The 7,294-nt window shown below is 48.3% G+C and overlaps 1 non-coding gene across 1 annotated transcript; it reads right to left on the reverse strand.

The window, feature by feature from the left end:
* Positions 1 to 4,474: 4,474 nt before the first annotated feature.
* On the reverse strand, positions 4,475 to 4,546 carry TRNAP-UGG (transfer RNA proline (anticodon UGG)). Its single transcript has one exon. It is a non-coding gene; the product is annotated as a tRNA-Pro (tRNA).
* Positions 4,547 to 7,294: the final 2,748 nt, after the last annotated feature.

The raw sequence follows: 7,294 nt of genomic DNA on the forward strand, positions 1-7,294 counted from the left end.
TGGCACATACCCACGTGGGGGGGATTGGCCAAGGTATAGAGTAGAATGCCAATAAGCATTTGCGCGGGGAAGGAAACGTCAGAAGACTGAATCAAGATAAAAAAAAAGGAAAAATAAAATGAGTTTCTCTTGCCTTCTTCTTCTTCTCTGGCTTCTCTGGTAGTGGCGCGCAGGTGGCACCATCAGCGCGCGCGCCATTATCATGACGACCTCGGGTGTGACATCACCCTCGCCTGTCGCTATATGGACGTCCGCGCTATATCGACGCATTTGGTTGTTTTCTTTGGATTTTTTTCGCTATAATTGGCTATAATTAATTAGCTAATCAATCTACAGTCATCAAACTTGGTGTGGGGGTTAAATTTTGTCCCCTCTATCTGATGCTACTATTCGTACTCTGCTATCTTGATTAGTTACCGCGTTATTCGTGGAAGACAGCGTTACACCGGACGCGCGAGTAATTCCGTGCATGTGCTTGGGTGAGGGCAGCTGCCGACTGTAGGGTATCTTTTGTGTCTCCATCACTACCGTGGGTGGTCCATAGCGTGTATCATCGGAACAGAGGGTATGCCGAAGGTTGGGGATGGTTTGTAGTTTGCGGGCACGGGGGTTGAGAGTGACATTGAAGAGGAATGGGTAGAGGACTTCAAGGGGGTGGGAGGTGTGATGTGGAGGTGTGGGGGACCGAAGTGAGTTTCGGCCATGGGGTTAGTAAGGAATGTTTGAATATAGGTGTACATACGTTCAGCTATGTTCAAGCGGGAGAGGCTAACCATAATCGCGTAATGGTCAAGGCGAGCAAAAGGCCTTGGAGAGATCCAAGCCAAGGACAGCCTTTGTGTGGCTCGGGATGAGAGGGTCGAAAATGTCCTGTGTGAGTCGGAACATGGCGTCCTGTTTCGACTAGTGGGGACGGAAGCCCACCGTGCTGTGCGGATAGATGTCTTGCTCCGCCACGCGTTGGGCAAGTGCGATATGTTCGAAGAGCTCTCCCACACATGAGGTTAGTGAGATGGGACGGAAGTTTGTAGGTGTAATGGAATCCTGTCAGCATGTGTTGAAGTACTTCGCGAGCTGGGCGATCGATTGATCGTCTAAATTGCGGAGTATTCTGTCGGAGATCCGGTCAACTACAGGTGAGGAGTAGAAGCGGAGAGTCAGGAGGGCCGCTCTGACTTCGGCTTCTGTGATCTCGGCGGGGATTATGTGATTCGGGGTGCCTGTATTGGGAGGGGGGCACTGAGGAGTGTTCGTCCAGTGAGATAGTTTAGATGCCTTGCGCTGCAAGGCAGCAATGCTTCGTATTCTACCCTTAAGGATAGCTGGAGCGTGTAGTAAAGCGTGCGAACATGTTTTACTAGTAAAACGTGTTCACGGAATTCGCTTGCGTGAAATTGAATTCAGTTTCAAATTAACAGGAAATATATAATGAATTTATCGATGGTAGCTGGGATGCAGTAGAATACCACAGTCAAATAGAATGCATTTCAGTTATACCAAGCTGTTTCCTGAGAGGGAGTGTGGTCGTTTCCTGGAATGGCAGTTCTTCCCAGAATTCCGAGCGATTGTTGGAGGATGTAGACGAGGGAGCCAGCTCCGGTCGATGACGGCGCGTTGCAACTCATATTGAGCGCGATAGTACCTTTTCGCGATACATTTCTGGACGGGCTTATGCCCTAAGCAGAGTCGGTTGTTTCTTGACAGCTACAATTCGTTACATTGTGTATGTTTCTTGTTTGTTTAGAACACGTAGAATTCCCGATCGAAAAATTAAACAGCTCTACTTGTCTGTGAGTAAATTCACCGCGCTCCTTTGAGGCGCAAGGGCCGCCGGAGCTCGCTCTGGTCTCCGTCGCCGCTGCGCACTCGCGTGCTCTATCGGCATCATCGCAAAGCTTGCCACATGCGATCGAGGGTGTTTGTTTTTGTAGAGGCACACCGGAAGCGGAGACCTGCCCTAGTCGGCTCTCTCTTTAGGCCAGGACACGTGACACTTGCGGTGACGTCACACGTGGCCTTGCTTTGACGAAAGGAAACAAAAGCCGCCGAAAATAGCCTCTAAGAAAGGGGTCCATCGCGGTGCCCCTTTGTGATGTTTGCGTAATGTAAACCCTTGCTTTGAAATACAGAGAGGGAAAGGAGTTAGAAAACGCACATTAGCCGGAAAAAATAAAAAGAAGAGAAATGCGACTAAAAATGCAAAGGAGGTGGTGAGTGGTGCTATCCAAAGGTGCGCGCCACGAAGAGGGAATGTTTTTCTGCTTGAAACATAACGTAGCCCGTTTTCTTAAACGGTTTTCATCTTTTGGGCGATCGGCAATGGCGATATCTGCGTACAAAACATAGACGCTATGCATCTTGTCAAGACATGCCGCTCATGCCCTGCTCTGTATCTTGCTCAACATTATGAACTACCCAAAGCTGGCGAAGGTCACGGGCTTGCATTTCCGGGTCTCAAGTGGCGTGTGTACTATTTTAGACAGGACCCCTCCCTGACATGCCGCAGGAGTACCCCGCGCTTGCAAACCACGCAGATGGCAAGTGGTTATTGTATCTCGGTAGCCGCATTCGAGAACCACGTTGGTGAACTCGACGAGATACAATCGTGCCCCTCAGACCAATTTTGACCGTTGCAACCGCCAGAAAGCAGCATTTGAAGTGAAACTGATGTCAAACTGAAGTTGTCCTCTATCAATAAATTACCAAGTTTTAAAGACAAAAGCTCAACTTACACTGAAAACAGATCTTTTGTAAATAATAAAGGTTAAAAAAAATTAAACACAGGTGTCGACATCAGGGGCCTATTTTACATGCAAACTTCACTGAGTTTCGGCGCAGTTCTTCGTGCGCGAATTCCAGGGGATAAGGCGGCACCGCCATTCACTTCAAGATAATGGTCGTGGAGCACTTTTTGGTGTACTCGTCACGATTTTGAATCGAGTCGCGGGAAATTTTAAAATGCTGTTTTCTAATAGCATCTTCGATAAACGGCACCGGACACCTTCAAAAAATGAAACGCACCGTCTGGGAGCACTTTTCTGTTGCCCCAGAGGGCACCGACCGAATAGGCGGTGCGCAGGACAGCAATTCCAGCAGGCATTCAAGCAGACAAGCAGAAGACAAATGGCGTCCGCGCGGAAAAAGCCTCTTCTGCTTGCCGCAATCGTTGATGACATGTTATCAAGCTCTTCTGATAGTAGAGATGAATAAATTCACACATTGATGAAGGAAAATGAACGGAATGAACGGCCGAAAGTTATGAACTTTGTGGACGAGTTGGTGAGACGTTTTGACGACACTGAAGTAAATTACCGCGATTATAACTTCCATCACCGATTGGGGTCGATGTACAATGCTAGCCTTTATGAGTTAATTTCTGCTGTTTATGAAGCATTATTATGGACGTATGTGTGACTGCGAGGTAATATGGAATTGCGTTTATAACACTGCTTTAAAAACGGTACGTTAACTGAAAGCCACTCTTCGACCTCGATATAGTTCTTTCGAGCGACAGAAAATGCGCTAGAGCCTATTGCGACCCGGAGCACATCTCAGCGGCTGCCACCGCTGTTGTGACTGGGACCTCGCTCCGGTTTCAGTGCTGTTGTGCCTGAACATCAGCTCTATTAAAGGTGACGGTGAGCTTAACCGAACATTTATATACAGCATTTACAACGGCATTACAAAGTTGAACATTGCTTAAGGCCGTATCTGCAAAAGCGCGAAGAACGCAGACGACGGCATTCGCAATTCTCGCCTAGACGCCACCTGGGCACGCAAGGCGGCGCTCGGAGCGGTCACCCACCGGCGCGATGCAGTTTGTATTCGATGCTGCACCTGTTCGGAGCTCCACTGCCGCGGATTCGTGAGCACCGCCGTGGTTTTGGGGCAATTCTGGGGCCAGTTAGTCGAAGACGTTATCACCAATAAATGCGTCTTTTCCTTCAAGAAAAGAGTGAGTGGGTGAGGTGCGTTTCCAAAGTGAACGCATAGAATCATGGGAGCGTCGTCTGCCAGCTACTTCCGGTTGCAATTTTCTCCCACACACTGCCTTTTGGGTTGCAATAGCAAATTAGCCGTGCCTTGTGCTCTCAGCTAGTTCGGAAGCTGTGGATGAAAGTCGTGCGGTGAATGTAAGGGCGCTATGACACAATTGTTTTCCTCCGATTTTTATCCATTCTCTCCAGCTGCCCGTTTCCTCTGACTGACTCCAGCGACAGCCAGGGCATGGGGCAATCGAAGTGCATAAGAAGTGGAGGGGACACAAGTACCGGCTTAAGGGCACAACGCGATACCGTTACTGGGTTAATGCCCGTGTATGCGTAATTGGTAATTTTCGACTTCACGTTCATCGATCCCTGGGAGTCCTCATTCCACTCCTGGCCCAGTGATGTGTGATGGTTAAGCGATGCGCCACTGCCCTGCATTGCTTTGGTGCATTTAACAAGAAAAAAAAATCATGCCGCCGAAGCGCGGGCCCGTCCGGGATTTGAACCCGGGACCTCTCGCACCCAAAGCGATAATCATACCCCTAGACCAACGGGCCAGTGGCGAAGGAGTAAGTTTAACGGAATTCCGCGAGTCTGTTGTGCAAGCAGTGCGGCGATATCGTACAAAAGTGAAACCAGTTCTCACTGGCTGACTTAATGCACCAAATACAAAAACCTTGGCACAGTGCCTGCTCCGGCCTCTTTTCTGCGTGCCTTTCCTCTTTCGCCCGTGCACTGTTGATTCAGCCCAGCTGACTCCTTCCCATATAGCGTTTACGACTGCAAACAGCCCTACAAATTTGAAATGGTTACGGAATGCCTGCCACGCTGCCCAACCTGATTTTAAATGAAACGCGTGTCCTTAAAGCTCGAGCAGCATGCAGCTTTAAGTGTACTACGTAAATTGAAGTTTTATTCAAAAAAATTAACGCATACATGTTGACGACTTAACAATCAAGCGAATCTTCTTGCCAAGATAATAGATCTGCGGCTTCTGTCCACATCTGCCTTTCAAGTAAAAACACGTGAAAAGCGCATTACTTGAAGGATTTCAACTTCTTTTCGGGCGAAACTAAATGTAAGTTCTACTGAGAGAGCATTTTTTTATTGTGTTTTCGTACTAGACAATCTGAAGTTACTGGACTAATTCGTACTGGACTAATAACGTTTCTGGCTGCGCAACGTCGGTAGGAATCATCAGGGATGAACTGATTTGGTAACTTTGCCTGCTTCCATTTTAGATTATATTTGTCAGTGAGGGATTTCGGCATCGACAGTGGTGTTGGTGAGCGTAATAAAGGTCGCAGTGGCGTCAGACACCACGGGGTACATGACGCCACTTACCACGTGCGGGTGCATTACGACACACTCAATAGTAGACATCACCACTGGCATGCGTCGTAGCGAGTAACAAAAGCCGGTGAGCGAATTCGGCTATTGGCACGAAATCTAAGGCAGCCGCCGCGGTGGCTCAGCGGTTATGGTGTTCCCCCACAAAGGCCCCTCACACCTATGACCAGTGGGCGCGAACAGAACAGGCAAATGAACACTTAATCCTCTATTAAACACACCTAGGAGGAAGGGATAGTTTGCTGTTTTAAAAAAGAAAAACCTTCGCCGCACACCGGGGACGGGGACAGGGGGGGGGGGGGGGGGGGGGGGGCAGGCCCCCCGCGCTCTCCGCGCCGGATCCCGCGAATCAAAATGGTGCATGAGAGCCAGTTGACGCCATTGGCTGGAGCGCCTCCTTTCAGGGGCATTTGCCGCTACTTATCTAGTTGTGACTATAGGCAGTTGGATGCACAGACCGTCACTACCTAAAAAACCATAAGTGGAGCTGAGCCTAAATAGGCCCGCGGTGTCTATATGAATCACAGGAATACCTCTAGCGCATGTATACATAAGACCGTTCTAGAAATATCTGAAACACAAAAAAAATTATTCTTGTACCAATACAGCGTTTCTCACGACTGTCATCTCTCAACGCGGTGTAATTCTGGTGCCGTTTTATCGAATACGTTATAAGCAATAAATGAGTCTTTTGCTTCCGGACAAGCGTCAGTGGGTGAGGTGCGTTTCCGAAGTGAGCGCAAAGAATCATGGGAGCATCGTCTGCCAGGTACTTCCGGTTGAAATTTTCTCCCACACACTGCCTTTTGCGTTGCAATCACCGTGCATGCGTGCGTCGTTTCTTCACTCATTTATTTGTGCTGTCACATCGCTCATTTGTACAGCATCATCGTACGATAAGCGCGTGCTGCATACCAACCTGTCCTGAACGCAGAAACAACTAAAGGTAAGCGTGTTTTGTCGTGGTTATATTATGCTGGCTTAAGCTGCCTGTCCAGCGTATGCACGGCAGTCGGTTTCACGTGTGTTCGAACTAGTCTAGCGTGTAGGTCATAATGTATTTGTTTTTTCGCCGAACTACGAAGGGCTTAAACGTGTGCAGTTGAGCAGACGGTAGATATATTCTCCTTACAACGCGCAAAGGCTGCCAGTGGGCTAGCAGTCGATTCATGCATGCCACTGTGCACACATCGCGTCTCAACACGTCGCACTGCATACGCGTAGTAAGCCTCGTACCACTTACATTATTTTGCTTTCATTTCGTGCGAAAACACAGTACGAAACATAGCAGAGTCGACGTCGCGTTAGACTTGAGATGAAGCAATGTAAATCAGGGATGTTGTAGTAGAAATTAATTAGTAGAACAAGAGATATTAACACAGCGACTGTTGTGAAGCAAGCGAGCAGGGGGAGAAAGTTGGAACGGGAGTAGCCGTATATAGCAGACGGGTTTCCTATGATCATTCGCACCGACTCTGGAAACGCACCTCACTCTTATTGGCGATTTTCACGAACAATATAGGGCGCCTTAGTTAATTCAATATAGCGGCGATATGCAGAACTGCTGCGGCGGCAGACTAGGTCGAACCTCGCTTTTTAAAAAAAAAAAATCGCTATAAACTCGCGCTAGTTTGTCGATGTTGGCAATCTCGGGCGAGCCAGGTAGTCTCTTTTCTCGGGGCTGTAAAAGAAATAAACGAGAGAAAAAAAATCGCTCTCTCGTTAGAGAACGGCCGGCGTGTAAGCGGAGCGGTATAGGTGGTCGACGCGCGCTTTGTGAAAAATTTGAAGTTCGTCACACCGACGATGAATACTACCGTACAATGGTGAATGGCAAAACAAGATTTGGTAAGCTGAGGTCAGCGATTGCCACTTTGTACTGCTGCTTAGCAGAAAACACAGCAGAAAAGCTTTCCAGTAACTATCGCTTGAGATATAATTTACAAGGTCGCGTT

Source organism: Amblyomma americanum, chromosome 3 (assembly GCF_052857255.1).
Source record: "Amblyomma americanum isolate KBUSLIRL-KWMA chromosome 3, ASM5285725v1, whole genome shotgun sequence".
Taxonomy (NCBI): Eukaryota; Metazoa; Arthropoda; class Arachnida; order Ixodida; family Ixodidae; genus Amblyomma; species Amblyomma americanum.